At 46.4% G+C, this 24,921-nt stretch overlaps 1 long non-coding RNA gene across 1 annotated transcript in view; it reads left to right on the top strand.

Moving 5' to 3' along the window:
• The first annotated feature begins 859 nt into the window (after window positions 1–859).
• LOC123382866 overlaps window positions 860–24,921 on the top strand; it is a 55,891-nt gene continuing 31,829 nt past the window's right edge. The window contains exons 1-2 of the long non-coding RNA XR_006591956.1: window positions 860–1,069; window positions 1,165–1,260. This is a non-coding gene — a long non-coding RNA (uncharacterized LOC123382866). The remainder of the gene's footprint in view (window positions 1,070–1,164; window positions 1,261–24,921) is intronic.

Below are 24,921 nucleotides of genomic sequence, written 5' to 3' on the forward strand. Positions count from 1 at the left end.
TCTTTCTCTGTCCCTCCACCGCTCACACTCTGTCTCTCTCTCTCAAAAATAAATAAACATTAAAAAAGTTAAAAGAAATCTCTGTCACTTGCTTCTCAGCAACTCATGAACATGACAGCTACCCCAATAATACTTTCCTCCATCATCTGTGTTCACCCTCATCTCCCCCCAAGCTCTTTCCAATCCTGTCCCAATGGTTCTTTTTTCCCCTCTCCCATCTCATCTCTGTGTGTCATCTATATTCACTGGTCAATGATTACCTGTCATTTCTAGTGTCAATCAATTCAGCCCATTTTGATGACTTTTAATCCCCTCTCACCCATTACCTGATCCCTATGCAAGAAAGGTCACAAAGATAGAATGCACTATAAGAGGCATTGGTCACCTTGCCCAAGACATCTAAAAATTAGAGACAATAGGTTAAGACTTGTGGAAAGAGGAAGTGGGCCCTGCCCTATACTTTCTGGAACCTTCTTGTTACCTGGGTGGCCAGGACATCAGCTGGAAGCAGGGGAAGGGGATTCAGTTCTCCTGAGCTCAGTGACTGTCAACCCAGTGTGAAGGCGAAAGTTTTTCAATTTTAAAAGACAAGACTCTTAACATTCACATTCCTCATCTGAGGTGGACTGACCCCAAGCCTTTGAAGTCAAGGAAATTATAAGGCTTCTTAAGGATCTAAAAGAATCCACAATGATGCAATTCTTTCAAACAGAGTTCCTGAGGGGGATGTTTCAAATGCCAAACTGAAGACAGGATGAAAGGGGTTAGAAAATCACCAATTCTGGGAGCATTCAGACTGCTTCTCAAGCTATTTGCTAGCCAACAGCACTGAGTGATTGTCCTCTGTATACCCAGTGCCATTAGCCTGTACATTTCGAGTTCTGTAAAGAGAACCCTCCCTCACCCCTGGGCCAAAGGAAGTGTATTTTTCTCTGCAAACAAACTCCTTCTGGGAGTTCCGCGGCATTCTGCATTCTCTGCACCAGAGTTAGAGGTCTGTGCTCTAATTTCACACAAAAAGAGGAGGCAGACTGTTCTCCTGGACTCCCCTGCGTGTTCTCCTGCGACAGTAAGAATATTTCACTCAGCCGGCACAGCCTAGACTGGCTTTAGAAGGTTCACTTGATTGAAGATGAGTTTCTGATCTGCTATCTCTCTACTTAGGTTGAAATCCTTCCACTGAGGAGAGACAACAGGAATCTCACATAGATCTATGGGTATCACTGTTTGCAATGTGGATTCTCTGAGGGAAGATGCCAGGTAAGGTGCCGTCAGTTAATGAGCCAAAAGGCCTTTGGGGTTTATACACATTAGAGAGTAACACGTGAGAGGGGCAAGGAACCAACCACTTTCATTTGAACCCTATCTTCCTGTTTTCTTCTACCAGCCCACCTTTTGGTTGTTGTTTAATTTATTGGCACCAGTGAGATACAGGTTAAGGGAGAGGATAAGAACCGTAAATCTCACTTGGTCAAGCTCAGGCAAAACAGTGCTGGGGGAGTGTGATTTAATACAAGTGTCAGAGTTTTTCAGAAAGTATCCACGACTCCTAGACTAAGTGTATGGCTGATGCGGGGCAGGGACAAGCAGCCAGATTGAGAAGTCTGACTTCAGTTTGGAGCTCGAGTTCATACATTTAATGGATGAATGATGTTGAGTCTTCCATCTGAAAAGGTAGATGCCATAGAAAATAAGTAGCTGGGCGATTCTTTTTCGATGGCTACAGGAAATTTCTTTACAAAATATGAAGAGGCTAAAAGAAGAGGGTTCTTAAATTTTAAAAATAAAAAGCTTGCTGGGGCACCTGGGTGACTCAGTTGGTTGAGCATCGTACCCTGGTTCAGGTCATGATCTTGGCGGGTTGTGAGTTCGAGCCCCACACCGGGATCTGTCTGAAAGCTCAGAGCCTGGAACCTGCTTCAGATTCTGTCTCTCTCTCTCTCTCTCTCTCTCTCTCTCTCTCTCTCTCTCTGCCCCTCCCCCACTCATGCTCTGTCTCTCTGTCTCTCTCTCTTCTCTCTCAAAAATAAATAGACATTAAAAAAATAAGTTAAAAGCTTGCTGACTTCTGACAACTGAACATGATGTGCTGTTGAATTAGGGTGTCTGGGAGGGGTTGCAAGCATCAGTGGAAGGCCAGCAACGCTGGGTGACGGGCTGTGTGTGACATTGCCCAGGGCAGGAGTGCCCCTTCCCATTAGTGCGTGTGTGGGAAGATGGGGGAAGGGAGGAGGAGGTAATGAAATGATTGTTGGCCTTCCAAATGTGTGGCTGTGTGCTGTGGTTCAAATGTGTGTGGAGCTGTTGGTGAGGGAGGATGAGGGCAAAATATAGGTTGGCACCCCACTTGCCAGGCGGAATATGTGATATTCCTCAGACACTCCTGGCTACCCAGGAACACAGGAAAGGGGTTTAAGTGCTTGCCCTGCTGATGTGGGAAACTAAGGCAAATGAAAAATTAAATTCCCTTCCTGCCTGCAGCCCACTGACAAGTCCTTGAAACCTCCCTCTAGGAGCTCAGCTGCCTCAATGATGACTCTATTGGGGGCAAAAGAGAACCATGGCTCAACATTGTCCCAACCTCGAGGACCCTGTAAGTCCAGCTTCTTTTTCTCAGCTGCCTCAGGATTTATGCTGGCAATCATGCTTCAAGCTTATGGTCCCCTGATATGCATCTGAGGGGTCTCATGACTGAGGTTTTATTAAACGGCGATAAATGGTGTTTCCCTAGCAACAGCTAGCCGCTCAAGGTCCTGGAAAGCTTGCTTCCAAAATTCCTTAGAGACTTACTCTATCCCCGACCCTCTCCCAACCTGAGGGTGTATAATGAGTTCTCTGTCAGGACCCCCGTGCAGGTCTTTTTGCCTGTGGGTCCTGTCCCCATGCTTTAATAAAGTCACCTTTTTGCACCAAAGATGTTTTCAAGAATTCCTTCTTGGATCCCACGAACCCTCCATCACCCCCAAACTCTATCACTGCCACGGGGGAAGCTGATCCCTCTGAGACAGACCTCATCGTAGTCTTTTTTTTTTTTTTTAATGTTTATTTATTTTTGAGAGAGAGAGTGAGACAGAGCGTGAGCGGGGGAGAGCCAGAGAGAGGGAGACACAGAATCGGAAGCAGGCTCCAGGCTCCGAGCTGTCAGCACAGAGCCTGACGTGGGGCTCGAACCACAAACCGTGAGATCATGACCTGAGCTGAAGTCGGGTGCTCAACCAACTGAGTCACCCAGGCGACCCAATTTTTTTTAAATGTTCATTTATTTATTTATTTATTTTTTGAGAGGAGAGAGAGAGAGAGAGAGAGAGAGAGAGAGAGAGAGAGAGAATGAGCAGGGGAGGGGCAGAGAAAGAGGGAGAGAGAGAGAATCTGGAGCAGGCTCCAGGCTCTTAGCTGTCAGCACAGAGCCCAACACGGGGCTCGAACTCACAAACCGCGAGATCATGACCTGAGCCCAAGTCAGACACTTAACGGACTGAGTCACTTAGTCACTTAGTGACGCTAAGGGCGTCAGTCTTCCTTAGCATTCTAAAGCAATTTTCAATAAAGTGTACTGTTTCTACAGATGCAATTTTAATTTTCCATTCTATGCCTAGTTCGTGGCTAAGCCTGGTTAATAGCCACTTATTATTGTTAAGAACGAAAGAAATAGTCGACTCTGTCTACTACTTTATTTATAGGCTGCCCCGAATTTTATTATTTGCAGTTTTATTATGGCTATTGCCTGGATTCACTGTAGCGATTGATTATTAATGAGTTCTTAAACATTTATCTGGGATATTACAATGAATAAGCACAGCCTATATCCTCAGGAGCTCATAGTCTAGCGGGGGAGGCACCTAAAGAGACAACCAAGCATAAAGCACCACAGTAAACACTGTGCTGGGATGTGGATGGAGGTCTGTTAAAGGGAAAAAGCACAAAGGAGGTGCTTCCCAGTGACCTTTTTCTCTAGTCTTAAAAGACTGGTGTCCTCTGTAGGACACAGCCATGTGGGAATGCCTGGGCCACCAGGGAAGAACATTTCCACATCGTGGTATGGAATGTTAGCTTCCATAGCTATATTGGCTTGTGAGGAATACTAGCTTCCTCACAAAGGGCTACCTCAAGGGCTCAGGTTTCAGGCCCTGGAGGATCACCAACGTCACCAAATATTTAGATGCCTGTCTCTTAGGTATAGGAGTCACGTCATCACAAGAAGAAGGGGGGTGGGTACAGCCCTGCAAGATAGTTTAAGAGAGAGACCATGTCCACATAACTTTTATTACAGCATATTGTGATAATTGTTCTATTTTATTATTACTTGTTGTGGCCAATCTCTTACTGTGCCCCATTTATAAATTCACCTTTATCGCGGTTCTGTACATAAGGGAAATGAACATAGAAGCTGTCGTGTTCTGGCTGTCTGCTGGATCAGGGGTCTCGGGATGTAAGCCTCCTGTGAACTGCTTCTCAGGAGGACTTGTTGACTTTTGGACTCGTTGGGCTTGTAGAATTCTGTGCCCTCACCCAGCACATGCCGCTGACCCAACCCCTCACCCCCCAACGTTGACAAACCAAACCCTGCCCCATATCTCAGATTCCCTTGTAAGAGCTGTGACTGAGTCACAATAATGGAAATCCTAGTTAGTAATCAAGTCAAAATTAAAAAGTTGGGAAGGTAGAGTGACTAGGGGTTCACAGACTAGGGGGTGGGGTACATACAAGAGCCATGTCCTCATTCTCTGCCTTGGAAAATCAAGTTAATGCCTAAGACTCACCAGGCTATTTAGGGACATGAAGACAAATGCAGCAGATTTAAAGAGTTGAAGGTGGCTTCTTCCAGGGAGGAGGAAGTGGGAGGTAAAGAGCTGCCTGGGGAATGCCATTTTTTGGTAAGAAGACCTGTAGAATTATTTGTTGTTGTTATTGTTATTTATATCTGTGATTAAATATAAGTTGAGATTGGGGGTAGCCGCGGAAGCACAGAGACTGGTTAGGAATAAGTTTGGAATATCTCTGTTAGTCTTGTCATTCACCCACATACCCATTATACGGATGGTGAAAGTGAGCTCTGAAGGCTTAGAGTGGTTAGTAAGTAGCCTGAGGTCACAGAGGCAGCAGAAGGAGGAGGCAGAAAGCAGTCTGGTCTAAAAAGCCCAGCTCTCGGGGCGCCTGGGTGGCGCAGTCGGTTAAGCGTCCGACTTCAGCCAGGTCAGGATCTCGCGGTCCGGGAGTTCGAGCCCCGCGTCAGGCTCTGGGCTGATGGCTCGGAGCCTGGAGCCTGTTTCCGATTCTGTGTCTCCCTCTCTCTCTGCCCCTCCCCCCCCCCCCCTCCCCCGTTCATGCTCTGTCTCTCTCTGTCCCAAAAATAAATAAAAAACGTTGAAAAAAAAATTAAAACAAATAAAATTAAATTAAAAGCCCAGCTCTAAAAAAAACACATGAGCATATGGGAAGGGGGGAAAAAGAGAGAAACAAACTACAAGTGACTCTTAGGGACAGAGAACAAATAGGGTTGCTGGAGGGAGGTGAGTGGGGGATGGGCTAGATGGGGGATGGGTACTAAGGAGGGTACTTGTTGGGATGAGCACTGGGTGTTGTACATAAGTGATAAATCCCCAAATTCTACTCCTGAAACCAATATTGCACTGTATGTTAACTAACTGGAATTTAAATTAAAATCTGACAATAAATAGCGAAATAAAAGTCCAATTCTAAACCCCATCACCACCTTCTGCCGCCTCTAGAAGAACAAGTGAGGGGAAAGAGGGAGGACAGTGGGAACAGACATCAGGGGCTGAGACGTCCTCTGGGGATGTGGCTGCAGGTGTTGTCCAGGGGACCCTGTCCCTGGCGCGAGTTAAAGGACTCTGCTCGCAGGCTGTTGGCAGAGGGCAGAAGACAGGGAACCACTTGTGGAGTTGCTAAGAGAAGGCGGGGCTGGGTCTCCTGCTTCAAATGCTGCCTTCTCAGAGTGAGCGGGGAAGCCCAAAGCCTCGCTCATGTCAGACGGCTGATCCCTGGGCTCCGTTTCAATGTTTCAGCCCGGGAAGGCCTGTGCATTTACAACACTCTCCCTAGTCACCTTCTCCCTGGTAGCTTCAGAACCTTCCCGAACAGGGTCTCTGTAGGAATATATTTGAACATGATCTAGTCCTCAAAGTACTTTGGCTTAGGCTCGGCAGCTTTTGTTTTATTTATTTATTTATTTATTTATGGCACAAGGGAAGTTTCACCCCTTTTCCCCCAAAACCCCTTTTCTTACCCCTATCATGTCATGTATCACACCAGATATTTTGTTATATATTGTTACTTTTTTTTAGTGTTTATTTATTTTTTGAGAGAGGGAGAGAGAGTGCGTGCACACACAAGCCGCGGAGGGGCAGAGAGAGGGAGACACAGAGTCCGGACTCCGAGCTGTCAGTTCAGAGCCCAAAGTGGGGCTCAAACTCATGAACTTTGAGATCATGACCTGAGCCGAAGTCAGATGCTTAACCGACCGAGCCACCCAGGTGCCCCTACATTGTTGTTATCTTTATCACCATGTAATCTTTTCTCCTGGCAGAAAATTGGGAAAAAATTTAAAAATTACAACTAAGAAAATAAAAGCGTCCTGCCATTGCCCCACATAGATAACCACTAACTGTGACCCTGTGGATCCCTCTCCACATGCTGGGACTTCTCGAGTGTAACCAGGACTTTCATCCACAATGCTCCTGTCCCGGGCAGGACACCTGGCCCAGCCAACACTCAATAAATGTTTGCCCAGGCTTTAGCTAGGCGCCTGGTATCTAAGTGAAAAATATATCTAGAGATGTAAAAAAGTAGCTGGCCCACTTAGGCGGAGACGTGAGGAACCTTGGAAAAGTCTGCAGGGCAACTTTAAATTTTTTTTTTTAATGTTTATTTATTTTTGAGACAGAGAGAGACAGAGCATGAATGGGGGAGGGGCAGAGAGAGAGGGAGACACAGAATCGGAAGCAGGCTCCAAGCCATCAGCCCAGAGCCTGACGCGGGGCTCGAACTCACGAACCGTGAGATCGTGACCTGAGCTGAAGTCGGACGCTCAACCGAATGAGCCACCCAGGCGGTCTGCAGGGCAACTTTAAATCTCCAGGCGCATGCTCTCAAGATCCTGTCAAGACCCTCTGAGAGATCTTGCTCCTTTCCCAGACCTGTTCCTCGGACAGAGTGACATTCCATCTCAGCTGCACCAGAGCAGAGTTGTTCTTCATGCTCCCTTCTCTTCCAGAGTGTTCTTCCCCCAGCCGTGCACTAATCCGTTCTTTTAGTTCTAGCTCCAGTCTGAACTGCCGCCCAGGTGTCCCTGACCACCGGCTTTCCTGCTTCCCTTTCTCCTCCACGTTCTATAGCCCCTGAGCCTGCAGCTGGTGCTTCCCTGTGGCTGGCTTGAACCCTGTACCACAACTGCATCTGGATTGCCCTCCTTCTCCTCACAGAGGACCAGACAGGAGGTAGATGTGCAACAAAGATAGACTTGTATTTTAGAGTGATTACTCAGGACTGTGGCAGACGGCCCATCCCGGGTTTGGGGATGCTTTCTGGGTGATGCTGGAGGTGGGCTATAAGATATGCCCTTTCAAGGAAATGGAGGTCCAGCTCCTGGCCTTTGGGGTGATTTTTTTTTTTTTTTTTAACGGAGCTTAAAAGAGATACGAAATCCAAGGCTGGGTTTTTGGAACCGGTGAGTTAGCGATCGCTTGCGCCCTGAAATCTGCAGGCCCGTGGCAGGACTGAAGAGGCAAGTCTGCAGTAAGCCCGCGTCTCCCCGATGTAAAGGAGGCGCGAGAAGAGTGCCGTCATGCGACCCATCTGAGGAACCCAGAGCTCAGAAAGCAGCTCCAAGGGGAGCAGGTATTTCATGAGTCGCCTGTGGGCAGGGAGGTGAGTGGAGCAGGAAAACCCGCCCTGCCTTTCGCTGTGTTTCGTTGCCCAGGTGCAAACCCACATCCGACCACCAGGGAGAAAGAGCACAGCACTTTTTTGTTCCTCCGTTGTTTAGCAGTTTTGCAATCACCCCCCGCAAATAGGTATGTAAATTCAGCAGCAACACGGCGAAGCCACATTAAGGCCGAGCTTCCCCAGACGGCTTTCGGTCAGGCTTTCTGGAACAGGGCCTCTCAGCGACACCCTGGTCCAAGCCCGCTGGCACGGTCCGTGATGGGGTGGGTTAGCAGGTGCCTCGCGCACGAGTGCAGCTGGGAGAAGCCGCAGTGACATCCTGCGGGCCAGCGGGGGGGGGGGGGTTGGCTCCTGAGGGTGGGGGTGGGGCACCTGCTGGGTCGCCACGAGGGGGGCGCCGGAGGCCTGTAAGGTTAGGAACGCGGTTCCTTGTACCAAACTGGCACCAAGGGAAATTACCAGAGTAAATGTGGTAAATTCCATCGGTCCCACTAGGGGAACACAGATCCTGTCTTCCTTCAGGTTCCTTTTTTGTGCATTTAAATTAGATAACAAATTAACTATTCCTGTGTAGCCAGCGAGTCAGCAGATGACTTATTCATAAGATGCCATATCCCTGTCTTTGGGAGAAGCTTCCTGAGGCTGGCTGATTCAGAAGACTCAGGCTGCCCTTCCAGCCTGACGGATGGTGCTGGGGCAGAGACTCACTTCTGACATTTTCTTGGAGGCTGTGGTGTGTGTGTTGTTTGAAGCCTCTGAATGCCTGCCTCTCTCAACACATATTTCTTTTTCTCCCCCCTGCTTTATTGAAGTATAATTGACACATAAAAATTGTGTGTATTTCAGGTGCCCAACGTGACGATTTGCTATGCATACACGGTGTGAAATGATTACCGCAGTCAAGTTAATTAACACATCTATCACCTCACATAGTTATTACTTCCTTTTTTTGTGGTGAGCACGCTTAACATTTACATTCAGCCAATTTCAAGTACATGTTATGGTATTATTACCTACGTCCCTATGCTGCACATTAGATCCCCAGGACTTATTTATAATTTGTATTTCTTGTGTTCCAATCGCAAGGCAATGTCCTGGTGGTGGTGGTATGGTGTGTGTGTGTGTGTGTGTGTGTGTGTGTGTGTTGGGGTGGGGGTGGGGGAAAGCCCGAGATGTATAAAAAACCTCTGCACTTGAGAGCTGCCATTAGCAGGGGAGACCGGACATGCCTACCCAGCTCCGTGCCAAGCAGAATCCATTTTATATGGTTAGAGGTAAAGTGCCGTGGGGGCGTCAGGAGGAGGAGGATCCTGGGGCCTGAGGGACTGGGAAAGGCTTGGCATCTGAGGCCAGTTTTGAAGGATGAGGCGGATTTGCACATTTGGGGGGACTTAGGTGAGCAAATGCAAGCCAAGAAAAGCTCCAAGGTATGAAACCTGGAACAATCACGTAGGTCCATGAACATCAGTAGGTAATTTCAAGTACATGTTATGGTATTATTACTTATTGTAATAGGTAATAATTGTAATCATACCTATGGTATTATTACCTCTCTCTATAGAGAGCCAATGAGGACACCATATGGAGTGGTGGGTTAAGAGTGTGGATTCCAGAATCTGCTGGCTGGTTTCACGTCTGCCTCTACCTTTCTAGCTCTGTAACTTTAAGCAAATTACTTAACCTCTCTCCGCTGAAGTACCCCCATTTATAAGGAAACTCTCGGTGCTGCCCGCAGCATCTTGTGGGTCTTGCCATTTGCGACCAGCGAGGGCACCACCTTGGCCTTGACAGATGGTGGGTACTCTAGCACCCAGATGATGGCCCTTCTTTTCTCATCAAGTCTCAGAGTGTGTGTGGCAGTGTGGGAGAGCCTCTTCTCTCCCCAGCTCTGCCTCTCATCTGTCCTCTTCATTCCACTCTGTCCACATCAGGGTCCCGGCTCCTTCTGTGAACAACATTTCTGGCTTCAGATGCTCTAGGTATGAGTGGCCTCACGGTTTTCACATTCTGTAAGTTATAGCGTCTATAAAACAAGCCAAGTTTTCTCTTGCTCATGTTGGTCAGCTCCTCAGAGACATTAACAAACGCAGTCTGTGGCTATTTATACTAAGTCAGACCTTCTTTCCACTCAGTGGAAGAAGGGGAGGAGGGGCAGCGAAGAAAGGGACCAGAATTGCCTTCTTCCACAGGCAAAATAGAAACAGGGAAAATACTTGCCTCATCGGCAACTCCCCAAATTCAAATGGCAGTAATGGAAGCAAAGCCTCAGCACAGTGCAGGGCACGGAACAATCTTTCAAGAGCCACTAGTAGTAGGAGTACTGCAGCTGTCTCCTGGGGGCTGGAGGGCCTCGGATGGTTGAGATGCTTCTGTGATAGACTCTTCTAGAATCTCTCTCGTAACTGTGCTAGGCCTTTTGTTAGCTGCTTTAGTTAAGCTATTTCTAACAATACTGATGGTAAATATTGCATTTGTCAAGATTTTGGTTTTTTTGGTTTGCAAACAACCACTTTCTTAGGCAATCATAGCAAAAAGAGGAAGGAGCGTGGAATGCCCTGTCCCCCATGGAATCCAAACTGTTGGACCACGAAGATTTGGAAGAGGTCAGAGCCTGGGCATCCCCAGGGGTCTGAGAGGCAGCTCTTTGTGAATCTTCTCCCCACAGCCCCATCTCTGGGCCTCAGTTTCCTCATCTGATAAATGGAGATGACAACAGTCCTTGTACGTAGATTGGTTCTGAAGATGTAAACAATAATAGCACTTAGAATGGTGTCTGGCACCCAGTAAACCCTATCTGTGTTCGATTTAGTGTTCTTGTTTAGTACTGTTGCTGTACTAAGACACCTGTTGTTGAGCCAGGTGTCACCTTGGGATGAGTTGGTTGAGGCAGAGGTGGAAAGGTGACTTGGTACAGGCATGGCTCTTGGGGACCCACAGTGCTGTGTTTGCAGAGAAGGCAGCTACCCCAGGACGTGTTTACTGAGTCACTATTCCCATTGTAGAGATGAGGCAACTAAAATTCAGACACATCAGGTTACATGCTCAAGGGCACATTTTCATGAGTGAGACGCAGAGTTTAGATTAAATGCAAATTTCCAGGGGCACATGGGTGACTCAGTTGGTTAAGCAGCAGATTCTTGATTTTGGCTTAGGTCATGATCTCACAGTCATGAGATCGAGCCCCAAGTTGGGCTCTTCGCTTGGCATGGAGCCTGCTTTAGATTCTCTCTCCCTCTCCCTCTGTCCCTCCCCTGCTTGCTCTCTCTCTCTCTCTCTAAAAGTAAAATGAAATAAAATAAAATAAAAAAATGTAAATTTCTATGCCTTTTAAAGCCTACCGTCTCTCCAAGTACCATCTACTCTGTTGCCACACCCCACCCCCACCCCGGCCCCTGTGTCAGTCTGGGCACGTGTAAAGGGCTATCTTTGAACCAGACACCGTGATGGGACGGGTTCTTCTCGCTGGAAGGAGCCATCCATGATAAATGACGGCAAGAACACAATAATATGCTAATACCGACTTCACAGCAAACTGACGAGCGACAACGTGAAGTTCACCCTTACGTTTTAAATTAGATTACACAGGCCACTAAGCCAAGTCACAATAGATGTTTAGATCTTTGGACAGAGTGCACACAGCCAGAACTTATTGTTATGCAAATGAAAACCAGACACTCAAGGTTAAATACCTTGAGTCCAACTTAAAACTAACTTTGTCACCAACGGTGGCTTCGCTGGAAAGTGTGGAAAAGGCTTGTAGGCTTTTATCTTGACTTGTGTTCACCACATACTTATCTCCTAAATGCTTTCTATTTGCAGTGGAAGGAGTTTCTTAAAGTTACAAAGAAAACCATTGTCAGGGAATAGAATTTGTCTTGTTTTTAGAGCTGGTCCTGATGGTGGGTCTTCTCATTACAAAAATCATTTTCTCAGTGTAACCCTGTCCCTTTCTTTGAATTTCAGGACACTGTGTAGAACATTCTGCATGTTCTGGGTGTTCATGGGTTCTTTTTAAAATCCTCAAGTTGGCCAATGTATGTTCTTGAATAAGAAATGACAACAGGAATGAATATATTGCGTATAGATTTTCATTCTCTAAGCACCTTTTGCCCAATCAGTATTTCTCAAGGGGAACTGGATTCCAAGAACTTTGGCTTCTATTATTTTAATGGCTACATACTCAAGAGTAGCCAGGAAGAGCAGATAGGATTATCAATATCCTGGGGGCATGTAAACCGAGGGAGCAAAAAGCCAAGTTACCTGTCCCAAGTTAAAAAGCCAGTGAATGAAAAAGCAGAGGCTGGCCCTGGGCTCCTGTCTCTGAGCCTGTCCTCATGAACCTGGGGTCTGTTTCCCCAGCTACCACAGCACGAATTCCATACACGCACGGATCCTCCTCTCCACCCCTAAGGGAATGGATATGAAAAGTTTTAGAAAACTATTGTCTTTAGCTGCTATAAATTCCTTGTGTGAATGTTCCAATATGAAAATATTTCAGAATTGATAATGAATGAAAAGATATTTGGAGTTGATTTGAAATCATTCTGTTTTCCCCAAACCAAGCCAAACATTTCCTAAATCCACAGTGATTACATTTATTTTCTTTTATATTTTCTTGTCTTTATGAGAAGTCATCAGGCTCATAATTTGTTTATAGTTTCACCGTGATCAATAATCAAGCAACCACATGTTTCCCCTAATCATCTTGTCTGCTGAACCAAATTCTGAAACTTATGACAAATATGTCCAAACTCCAAGCATTGTCATGATATTTAACAAGTGTTTGCCCTCCCCAATTCGGGTCCCAGCTTCCTGAAATTTTGTACTTCCTCATAGAACACATTTCTGATTTTTTTTTCCATCTTGATGTTATTTCCTTCCCTAATTCCTCCTAGTCTGGGTATTTGAGGTACAGTCAAGAAGCAGTTGTATATTCTAGAGACAGCTCGTACTGGCTTGTTAGAGCCAACTGGTAAGTTGTCAGGAATTTTGCAAGCTGATTTTTAACCCACAACCCTGAGATCTAGACCTGAGCTGAGATCAGGAGTTGGAGGCTTAACTGAAGGAGCAACCAGGCACCCCGGCAAGCTGATTAAACATAGCTATTATTAAAACTTAAAACTACTGAAGCTTATAATTAAGTAATATTAAAAACAGGTAATAAATATGTAAAATTTATTACTTTCTAATTATCTTACTACATTTCGGTATTATGCATGCTCTTAAAGTTATTGGTCCATTGGTGGAATGAATATATAATGGTATATGCTACTTGCTCTCCATTTTTTCTCCACTCTGTGTTCCGTGATGTCATGAAATAGCCTGAAATAGGCTTTGGTGGGAGTATTTTCACCATGGAAATTGGCAAACTGAACAAAGCAGGGATTTTTCTTCTGTAGAGCCGGTTGTTAGACATTTACTAGCATACCACCGAGTGCAGCATGAGGGTATAGCCTCAGGAGAGCGACAGAGCAGGCTCTCAGTCTCTGGTCAATGGCTGTGTCACCTTGGGTGAGATGCTTAGGGTCTCTGAGCATTATTTCCTCATCTGTAAAGTGGGGTTGTTGTGAGGTTCAGTCAGTGCCATGCATATAAGACATTTATCACAATTCTTAGCTCAGCTTATGGAATGGGCTTTAGAAATGATGGCTAATACAATTAGCAATAAAATTAATGTAATAAACAGTTTCAATCTTCTCTGCTTTCTCTGCATAGTAGGAAGATAGCATGTCTTTCCAAATATATTGGCCACTGCCTTTGTCCTCTGCAGAAGGACCATAATTTGTCTCAGGGGTGGGTTTTCCCAGTGGTTGATGGACCCTGAGGGGCCTTGTGTGGGTGGAAAAGTGAAACTCCCTTGACACAGCTTGTTGGGCAACATTAATTACAAGGTAGAACTGAATTCACATGCACAGTAAAGGGAGAGGAATTTTGCGATGTGATGGCAATCCAGGAAGGAGGTGTGAAAAGGCAGCAGGATTGGATTGAAAGAAACTGCACAGCTCTGAGTAGGGGGAGGAGGTGGAGGTGAGATGCTAGTGACAGGGACTAGCCAAGCACCTGAGCACAACCCCCTCGGGGAGAAAAGCTCTCTGATGAGGGAGGGTGGTACGTCTGACTTTCAAGGTGAAGCTGGTTCTGGGCTTGGCTTGATTTTGCTCCCTACTACCACACATAAAAGTATGGTACATCACGTTAGGGGTGCTCTGGGGAGTCAAAATGAACCAATTATGAGGGTCTTAGAAAATTCAGTGAAAGGAAAAATTGTGATAACGATGATATCTGCACGTCCCCTGCCTTGGGAATCTATAGAAGAAGTGAGCTCCCTGTGTTTCGCACTGCACATGAGAAGGAAACTTGAACCACCTTTCTTAACTATCACAGTCTTCGAAGACATTTGGGCAGTGGACTGTGGGTTACGGGCAGCTGTCATGTCCAGGATGCACACAGTTATCGCTCCAATCTATAGCTGACTCTCATCTTTCTCAAGCTTCAGTCTGTCTGTCCAGCTGCCTGGTTAGCCTTTCTACCTGCACCTCAACATTAACAGATGAACACTGAGGTCAATAACTGCCTCCCACAAACATGCATCTCTGGGCTGGTCGTTTTATTAACTAACCTTTTCCATCCAAGATGTTTAAACAGCCTCTTAAGAACAGCCACCTGCCAGTTCGTGTCTCCCAAAGCCAATACACAGATGAAAAGGGTTGCTACTGATTTATGTGTTCCCTTTTCTGTAAAGGATTCTTGACAGTTTACAAAGCATTTCTCCCCAAACTACCCTCCATGATGCAGACAATAATTTTGTGAACCAGCCAGTTTCTATGTGTGGTCTTCTAAATGATAATTGGTTGGCCACCAACGATGTACTTGTGATTCTAAACAATCAAAATCATCCTTTTTTTTTAATTTTAGAAAGAGAGAGAGTGAGGGGGGAAAGGGGCGGTGGGGGGGGGAGAGACAGAGAGAGAGAGACAGAGAGAGAATCTTAAGCAGGATCCATGTCCAGCACAGAGTGCAATGTGGGGCTCCATCCCATGACCCTAGGATCATGACCTGAGCTGAAATCAAGAGTCAGATGCTCGATTGCCTGAGCCACCCAGGTGCCTCTAGCAAGGAAACTTTAAAGTGAAGAATCAGGATGCTCTCAGAAATGATTTGTGTTATTTTGAGGTGGAATGGGGGAAAATAAAACCCAGGTGTGCTGGTGGGCTTACACCTGCATAAATGAGGGGGTTCTTGCAAGGGCAGATCCGTGATTCTCAGCGTACAGGGACTAAGTCAAGTGTAGATTCTTGGCGAGGACCACCTGGGACTTGGTCTGAGGCTGGAATGAAGGGGGTGAGAATGACACCCGTAATTATGAGTCATTGTTGGGTCACTTTCCCCTCCAAATCCCCATCTGCTTAACATCTAGGCTTTCTTCAGACCCAGAGTAAATATCGTCTTCTCCTACCACCTTCTCTGAGGGGCCCTCCTTGCCTCACCCAGGCCGAGCTGGTTTCTCCTTTGCTGTGTTCCCATGGCATCCCATGATACCTCCCTCTTTGACACGGTGTTGTTTTATTTGGGCAGTTTCACAACTGTTCCCCCAGATGGATTCTGGGCTTGGGTGGGCAGAGATGATTCATCTTCATGACCCAGGGACTGCCCGGTGTCTACCACACATGAGGTGCCCAGGAGATGCTTCTTGGAATAACTGGCTAATGAATGGAAGGGTCAGCCGAGCAGGGTGGAAGACGTAGGTAGTAGGAGTGCTTGAAAGAACAGGGTGCAAAGAACTGTGCATATTTCGTTCTGGTTAAAACTTCATCTCGAAAAATGACGTCTTTGAATTGAGAAGAGAGAGAACAGTATCTACAGCCAAATGGCTCTTATGTGCCAAAGAAAGTGACTGAAGGCAACTTGAAAACACATTAAACGTAAGAGCTCTTCCGTGGATGTGTTGGACGTGACCTTATTTTGTGCTGGAATAGAAAGATGAGAGAGGTTGGGAAGGAATATCAGGCTTCGTATCCGTTAGCCAGACACATGTATCGCACAAGTGACACAGATACTCAGGACCAACTGCCTTGGCATGATTATCTCACAGAAAGATGTGCCTTTATTTGTTGATTTATTTATTTTAATATTTATTTCTTTTTGAGAGAGAGTGTGCAAGCAGGGGAGGGGCAGAGAGAGAAGAGGACACAGGATCCGAAGTGGGCTCCAGGCTGTCAGCACAGAGCCTGACGCGGGGCTCGAACTCACAAACGGTGAGATCATGCCCTGAGCCAAAGTCGGAGTCTCAACCGACTGAGCCACAGGCCCCAACATGTGCCTGGACAGGACCTGGACCGGAAATACAGAAATCTAGTCGCAGGCCAATGTGCTGCCCCCAAATAGCCAAGCTGTCAATTTCTCAGGTCTTTGGAGTTATTTTGGCTTTTTACTGCCTTTTTAAGTACTAGTGTGAAAGGGTGGGTCAGAAGCAAGAACTTAGTTCAGTGAATTTCGAAGGGAGCTTTGACCTAGCCTTGTACAGGGTGGTAATAACTCCGATCGCAGGCCCAGAGTGATGACCGCTGTCTGCTGGGTGCAGGGGAGGGAAGAGTATGTGTGTGATCCAGGGGCAAGGAAAGCGGGTGACGATGGATGGCTGTTTCTCCTCTTCTTTGGAGAAATTTAGATTCGCTGTCTTAGACTTGGAGAGAGCTGGAGGGTCTTGAAACACTTTTTGCGTCGATGGTTTTGAGTGGGGGCAGGGAGGGAGGTGAGGGGAAAGTGGGAGGAGGGGGGGAAGGGAAGGGGAGGAGAGAGAGAATGAGAGAAAGTAAAGAGAGGAGAGAGAAGGGAGGAGAAGGGAGCGGCAGTTCTCTGTCTTCCCCTCAGGACCCGGGAGGGAGCTGTCCAGGCAGATTCAGCAGATGTCAGGAGTTGTGTGGTCCTGGCACTGGGTCCCCGAATGGGCAGCTTATGCAGGCCTGACTAATGGAGCACAGCAGTCCCCCCCTTATCTGGGGTTTCAGTTACTCGCAGTCAACCGTGATCTGGAAACAGATGATCCCCGCTGATGTCTCCTCAGAACGTCAGCAGGAGCCTCGCACTAGGTCACACGCTTAACGTCATTCGCCTCACGCCATCTGATCACATACGCATTTTACCATCTCACATCGTCACAGTAAGGGTGAGTGCAGCACAGTGAGATAGTCTGAGAGACCCCTGCGGACAGCTCTACCACAGAATATTGTGATAATTGTTTTGTTAGTTGCTGTAGTTCATCTCTTCCTGTGCCTGATTTACAAATTAAACTTTCTCATAGGTATGTACGTACAGGAAACGACACAGTAAATATGGGGGTCAGGACCATGCCCGGTGTCAGGCATCGCTGGGGGTCTTGGAGCGCATCCCCCATGGGGAGGGGAGCATGCGCAAGAGCAGACCCTGGACACACTGTTCTCAGGCTTCTCTTGGCCTCCAGCCGTGCTGAGCTGTCTCTGTCCCTCTCACTGGCCAAGCAGTACATTTCGTTGACACTCCAATTCCCGAGAGAGCAGAAGACATTAAGAAAGGAGCTTTGCTGGGGCCTCATGTTTTAAGCTTCAACAGGTCACTGAAATTTCCTTTGGATGGATCTCTAGTCTTCTCCTGCAGTCCCGCTGGGCCCCGGGAGAGGGACGGGCAGGTGGCTGCACAGAGACAGCAGGGTGATGGAGGTCAAACTGAACTTCCCGATTTGGCTCCGAAGACGGCGAGGTGGTGGCAGTGTGAGCAGTGGCCAGACCTGAGGTCCATGCCAGTTGTCTGTCCGGCTGAGTCTCCTCTGTCCTCAGAGGCTGTGTTAATATCCACCCACAATTTCAGTCTGAGGCATTTGGTTCATCAACTACTCCCTGTGTCCCCTCACATGGAAAGGAGAGAACAGGAAATAGGAAGCAAATTACATCCTTCCTAGTTGAGCGTGTTAGATTCATTTTCAGATGTTTACAGTTACCTCTGCACATAGGAAGAGAAACAGAGAATGTTTTTCATAGACTATCTCTTTTCTCTTAGTTTTCCTCTGGTCTGGAGTCTTCCTTTGTTTTGCAATTCTTTTCTCCCTTCCTTCCTTCCTTTCTTCCTTCCTTCCTTCCTTCCCTCCTTCCTTCATTTCTTTTTCTTTTAGAATTTTTTATGTTTATTTTTGAGAGAGGGAGAGAGACAGAGCTCAAGCAGGGGAGAGGCAGAGAGAGAGAGAGAGAGAGAGAGACAGAATCTGAAGCAGGCTCCAGGCTCAGAGCTGTCAGCACAGAGCACGACATGGGGCTAGAACTCACAAACTTTGAGATCATGACCTGAACCGAAGTCGGATGCTTAACCAACGGAGCCACTCAGGCACCCCCCTTCCTTCATTTCTTAATTTATTTCTTTTGTTCCCTCTCTCTCCCTCCCTCCCTTCATCCCTCCCTCTCCTTCCTTCCTTCCTTCCTTCCTTCCTTCCTTCCTTCCTTCCTTCCTTCCTTAATTTCTTTCTTTTCCTTTCTCTGTCCCTCCGTCCCTCCCTCCCTCTCCTTCCTTCCTTTTTTAATTTCTTTCTTTCTTTCAGTCTCTCTCTCCCTCCCCTTCCTTCCTTCCTTCCTTCCTTCCTTCCTTCCTTCCTTCCTCACTTTCTTTCTTATTTCTTAATTTATTTCCCTCTCTCTCTTCCCTCCCTCTCTCTCCTTTTCTTTCTTTCTTTCTTTCTTTCTTTCTTTCTTTCTTTCTTTCTTTCTTTCTTTCTTTCTTTCTTTCTTTCTTTCTTTCTTTCTTTCTTTCTTCTTTCTTTCAAATGTTTATTTATTTATTTTGAGAGAGAGAGGAGAGAGAGAGAATCCCAAGCAGGCTCTGTTCCATCAGCACAGAACTCAACACGGGGCTTGATCCCACAAACTGTAAGATCATGACCTGAACCGATTTCAAAAGTTGCATGCTTAACCAACTGAGCCACCAAGGCACCCTGCCTTATCTTTTTAAAAAAAGTGTATTTATTTATTTTGAGAGAGAGAGAGAGAGAGAGAGAGAGAGAGAGAGAGAGATGAGGGCAGGGGCAGAGAGAGAGGGAGAGAATCCCAAGCAGTTCCACACTGTCAGTGCAGAGCCAGAATCAGTGCGGGGCTTGAACTCACAAACTGTAAAATCAAGACCTAAGCCGAAATTAAGGGTTGGACACTTAACTGACTGAGTCACCCAGGCACCCCTAAAAGTAACCTTATCTTAACAGCAGCTAGCCCCTCAAGGTCCTGAAATCCTTGCTTTCAAATTCCTTAGAAATGTATGCTATCACTAACCCCCACCAACTTAAAAGTGTACCATCAGTCTCTCCTCACAATCCTGGTGCAGCTCTTTCTGCCCATGGGTCCTGTCCTCGCGCTAGAATAAAATCACCTTTTTTTGTACCAAAATGTCTCAAGAATTCTTTCTTAGCTGTCTGCTCATGAACCCCACTTTATAATTTCATCATTTTGACACCCTTATATGAGGCTTTGAGTCTTTTCATCTGGACCCTGAGCCCCAGAGCAAACTCGGTGATTAATTCCTCTTCTGTTCCCTTACTCTCATTTTGGGGGCTTTTCAAGGAATAGGGTCTTATTGGAACACTTTCATGTCGATTGCTCAGGCTGTAATCCTCTAGCCTGCGGCTACTCTACAGGGAAGAGAAAGCCTGCCCTTTGGCTGGAAGGTAGTACCCTGGCCAGAATGGTAATAAGACTCAGAAACTTGATGCCCTCTCTTTATTCTTATTCTTATACAAAATTGTCTGTCTTGGGCACAGTACAGCCACCTAAGTCCCTCAGACGGCTTCCAATCTTAAAGACTCCTGTGTCAGTTTGCCTCCTCATTGGTCTAATGTGATCCCCTCCACATCTCTTCTCTAGCTGAGACCTCTGCTCAGAACCCGTCAAAAACACTACCCGACTGAATTACAACCCAACTGGGGACCATTTCCAAGGAAAGCTGGCTGTAAAGACTACATGTGTTGGAATGTCGCATAGACCAGGATGGGTTTCTAGCTTTATTATTTTTCATCAGTTCCCCTACTAACTACTGAAGTTACTTCTTCTGTAGGAAACAAAGCAAAGAGATTGAGGTTCCCTATGTCCATCCCCGAATGGCCCTAAATCAGGACTCTGGTCTAAGAACCTCTTGTAGAATGTGTCTGGCCACTTAACCAGGCTGCTACACTCCCTCCTGATATATTGGATGATTGTCTAAACCGGCGTCCTCCCTAAGGAGCCTTTTTCCCTGTTTATTCTCGCCCTAATACACTTGGTGCCTGTGCTCCTAACCTTGTTCGTGGGTTCCATTCTTCAGCTCCATCAGAACATGATCCTGCGTTACAAGATCATGTCACTTTCTTGCTGGAAACCCTCCAGTGGCTCCCCATTGCAAGTCTGATCAACCCAAGTTCCTTGCTGGTTTACAGACTCCTGGGTGCACTGACCTCTGGCTACTTCTCCCTCTCTGCCTTCCATTCTCTCTGGTGCTCGCCATCCTCTAGCTCATTGGTCTTTGTTTTCTAAGCTTGCCAATAGCTTTCCTGCCTCAGGGCTTTGGCACATGCTGTTTCCTTTACCTGGGATGCTCTTTCCCCAGACCCACTGTATGAGGATACCCAGTTTTATGCATATCATCATGCAAACACATTTGTGAATTAAGGCTGGCATCACCCTATATTATTTTTTCAAAACATTTATGACTCTCTGAAATTAATAACTTCATTTACTTGTTTATTTCACCTCTTTTCGCTAGAGTGTAAGAGACTTTAATCTGTTTTGCTCATCCCTGTGTATCCTACAATGTTTAAAATAGCACCTGCACAATAGTAGGTACTCAGTATTTATTTGTTGAAAGCATAGGCCCTCTTTATTACTTAAAAGGCAAGAGCAACAATAGGAAACTGGGTTAAGATTTGGGGTGAATAATCCAACAGCTGTCCGTATGGTATCTTAAGCCTCAATTATTTTAAGGACTTACGCTGCTACTTAAGAAACAGAAACAGAGTAAATGCAGTTATGTAACATTATTCTCCAGAAGAACAAATTCACAGCAAAATCAGCCCATCTGAATATATGCTAAGTTATGAGGCTGTGGAGGTTTCTGCCAAAGTCAGTGTTTATAAATTCATAATATTTATTTAATATTTAATACTAAAACCAAACTGCAGAAATTTACTGAGATAATAGCTTTCATTCTTTGGGGAATATGGTAAAATCAAGCTATAAAAAGGAGCTTCTCTTTTTATTGTGAGTTTCTGCTTCTGATAAATTTCTGCACTGTCAGTAAATAATAGGTGAATGAAGGGCAAACTTTGTGGCATGAATGAGAAAAATTATGGCTGTAATTCTGAGAGCTAACTACTGATTTTCTCTTCTCCGGGAAACAGCACAGGGAGTTACCATTCCATGAAAAAGGCAACGCGGTGTTAATAATAACATAAAGAGGGTTTCATGGATGAATTTTATCTTCACTCTCAAGAGTTTTGCCATCAAAATGCTTCCAAACAAGTCCACCAGGAAGTTTGTTTCTTCCCCCTATTTACAAAATTTCTGCCCCTCACTCATTGCCTACCTTAACTCCTGTAATGTACATAGTGGGGCAGACAGCACAGCTCTTTTCTTATTTAAGAACAAACACAATCTCTATTGCCAAATTGGCATGAAGTTTTCTTCCAGTGGCTTCTGCCACATGAGTTCAGAAAGAGTCATCATCTGGGGAGACAGGGTCGACAGACCCTCTGGAAGGGGCTGAGCAGGTATGGAACCCATCCCCACTGTGCAGGGGGTTGTGAGTTACCCTATCACTGTTCTTTTCTTTCTTTCTTTTTCTTTCTTTCTTTTTCTTTCTTTCTTTCTTTCTTTCTTTCTTTCTTTCTTTCTTTCTTTCTTTCTTTCTTTCTTTCTTTCTTTCTTTCTTTTTCTTTCTTTCTTTTGTATTGATTTCTTGGAAATAGGTTTGTCAGTCCCCTGGAGGCATTCCCTGTTGAGAAGGGACCTTAGCTGTGTCTACATGAGGTCGCTACAGTTGGTTTCAAAGTGAAACATTCCGTCAATCAGCCTTTATCTTTAGACCAAGGAGCCAAACCTCCCACTTTACTGACTTAGCTCCACTGAGGAAGGTAAAATTCTGCCCGAATCGATGAGTCCATTTAAGACCGAGAAAAATTTTGCCCACAATGCAAATCAAAGTGCAGTTGGGGCGGGGGAGGTTGCAGAATGAGCAAGAAGATTGCGTAGCAGGTGTATCGGAAAGAAACTTCACTAGAGTTTTGTTTTATTTTATTTATTTATTTATTTATTTTTTCAACGTTTATTTATTTTTGGGACAGAGAGAGACAGAGCATGAACGGGGGAGGGGCAGAGAGAGAGGGAGACACAGAATCGGAAACAGGCTCCAGGCTCTGAGCCATCAGCACAGAGCCCGACGCGGAGCTCGAACTCCCGGACTGCGAGATCGTGACCTGGCTGAAGTCGGACGCTTAACCGACTGCGCCACCCAGGCGCCCCGAGTTTTGTTTTAATTGAAAGTAACACACCTCTCAGACTCTGGTACTGCTTCAGGCTTGTGGGGGGGTATTGCGTGGCTGGCTCTTTTCCTTGTGACCCAGAGTGAGGCTGTCCTTCACTGTGACCTCCTTGCTCAGCAGCCTGGCTCCTTACTGTCCTGCTGATTGGCCATTCTCATTTCTTCCACCGTGCCTTTGTTTACCCTGAGCCCGCCTCCTTTTGTGCAGTACACAGATCATGGGGTCTTGAGAATGTGAAACCAAATTATCAATGTTCTGGTTAGATGAGAAGTCAGCTTTGGAGTCAAATGGGCATCTTTTTTTTTTTTTTTAAGGTTTTATTCATTTATTTTGAGAGAGAGAGAGAGAGAGAGAGAGAGCACAAGTGGGGAGGAGCAGAGAGAGAAGGAGACAGAGAGAACCCCAAGCAGGCTCCATGCTGTTAGCACAGAGCACAGTGTGGGACTCAGTGTCGTGAACCATGAGATCATGACCTGAGCTGGAACCGAGTCGGGCACTTAACTGACTGAGCCACCCAGGCACCCTGTAAAGTGGGTATCTTTTGAAGAATTTTCTATTGCTCATGCAAGAGTCTTTTAATTGGAGGACTAGGTTTCTCAAATGAACCTGAAGGTAAAAAGGGCACAGGGCCTATTGAATGTGATTCTGGGAGACTGGGTGAGAGGTGGGGGTGGGGTGGGGGTCAGGATCCCATTTTATTTTCTTTATTTTTTAATGTTTATTTTTGAGAGAGAGAGGGAGAGAGAGAGAGGCAGAGCATGAGTGGGAAGGGACAGAGAGAGAGGGAGACACAGAATCTGAAGCAGGCTCCAGGCTCAGAGCTGTCAGCACAGAGCCCGATGCAGGGCCCGAACCCACAAACCATGAGATCATGACCTGAAGTCAGACGCCTAACCGACTGAGCCACCAGGAGCCCCTTCAGGATCCCATTTTAAACAAATACCACAGGGGTCTTCAGGCAAGCAAGTCTGTCAAACTGAGCTGCAGTGGGAGGTGGATGGGGGGGCGGGAAAGCCAAGATGTTAGTGAGGTGCTTCTATGTCTAGCTGGTGAAAGTGCTCAAGGTTATTTCTGGGCAGTGGCTGCCTCAAATCCTCTGTGCTGGGCCATCTAAACCAGCATTTGGGATTGAGGTTAGTCCTATGTCTGGAAGCACAGAGTTTTTATATTGGAAGCCACCTTGAAGCTAATGCTTTGCCTTCAGTTGACAGAGAAGGAGACGGAAGCTTCCCTGGGAACTTGCCTGGCCCGCACAAAGCATCAGAGGGAGGAGCCCACGTCTCCAACTCAGGGCTGGTTTCATGGGCTGTGCCCTCCTGCATGCCTCTGGGCTCTAAAGGGCTCTACACCAGGGGTTTAGTGCTCTGCTGTTGTCATTTTAAAATCCTGAGCGATGTTATCTGTGCATGTGTGTTTTGTGAGCGGGCAGGGGTGGGTGATAGACACACACATGGCTGGAGCAGACATGCATGATCCACGGGGCACCTGGGTGGCTCAGTGGGTTAAGTATCTGACTCTTGATTTCTGCTCAGGTTGTGATTCTACAGTTCCTGAGTTCAAGCCCTACATGGGGCTCTGTGCTGACAGTTGGGAGCCTGATTGGGATTCTCTCTCTCCCTCTCTCTGCCCTTCCCCTGCTCTCTTTCTCTCTCAAAACAAACAAACAAACAAACAAACAAACAAAAGAAATGCACAATTCGCTGGTCCACCATTCTGTGTCCCACACGCCCTGTGTATCCTGATCCGCAGAGCAGAGGGTTCCCATACAGCAGATGCATAGGAGTTCATGAGTCTCCAGGGGCGTATGTGCCAAGTATGCGGCCGAGGCTGAGTGAACAGGGCACCGAGAGCCCCAAAGGCCAGCTTCTACTCCAGCCACAATTTGCTTCCAACACAAATGGCTGTTAAGGAACTGGCGTGGCTAAGGAGCCCTATCATTTCCTTTCTTACTGCTGCTACTTCTGTTTGCACTTCCAATGGGCGTTCTGAAAATGAACAAGGTGAGCAGTGAAATGTGTCCTTGCATGTAAAAATTTAATTTCACTTTACTTTAGAGCAACATTCACTCGCAAGTTGAGAGAGACCATGGAAAGGAGGATAGAACTTTCTATGGCGAGCTTCCAGGAGGGGCCAGAAGGGCAGTGCTCTGAGGAGGCGGGAGGGAGCCACAAATGTCTCCTCAGGCACGATGATGTCACTCTGCCTTCCACAAGGAAATTCTGTGCAGCTGCTTTACCTTGGTCTCCATGGAAACTGGGAAAGTATTAAAATGCAAAGTTAAAACACCTTTCCGCTGGCTCTCCCTCAGGAAGGAACCTCCCATGACTGAAGTATGTTAATAGATGCAGCCTGCTACTGGCCCCTGCCACTGGAAGGGGACATGGTTTTTCAAGCACAGGCTCCCACGAAGAAGTCACCTGTTCCTGTCACTCTCGCAGACCTGCGAACAAGAGGACACCAGACCATGACATTGTATCCCGAAGAGGATAGGCTTC

The sequence above is a fragment of the Felis catus genome, chromosome F1, assembly GCF_018350175.1.
Source record: "Felis catus isolate Fca126 chromosome F1, F.catus_Fca126_mat1.0, whole genome shotgun sequence".
NCBI lineage: Eukaryota > Metazoa > Chordata > Mammalia > Carnivora > Felidae > Felis > Felis catus.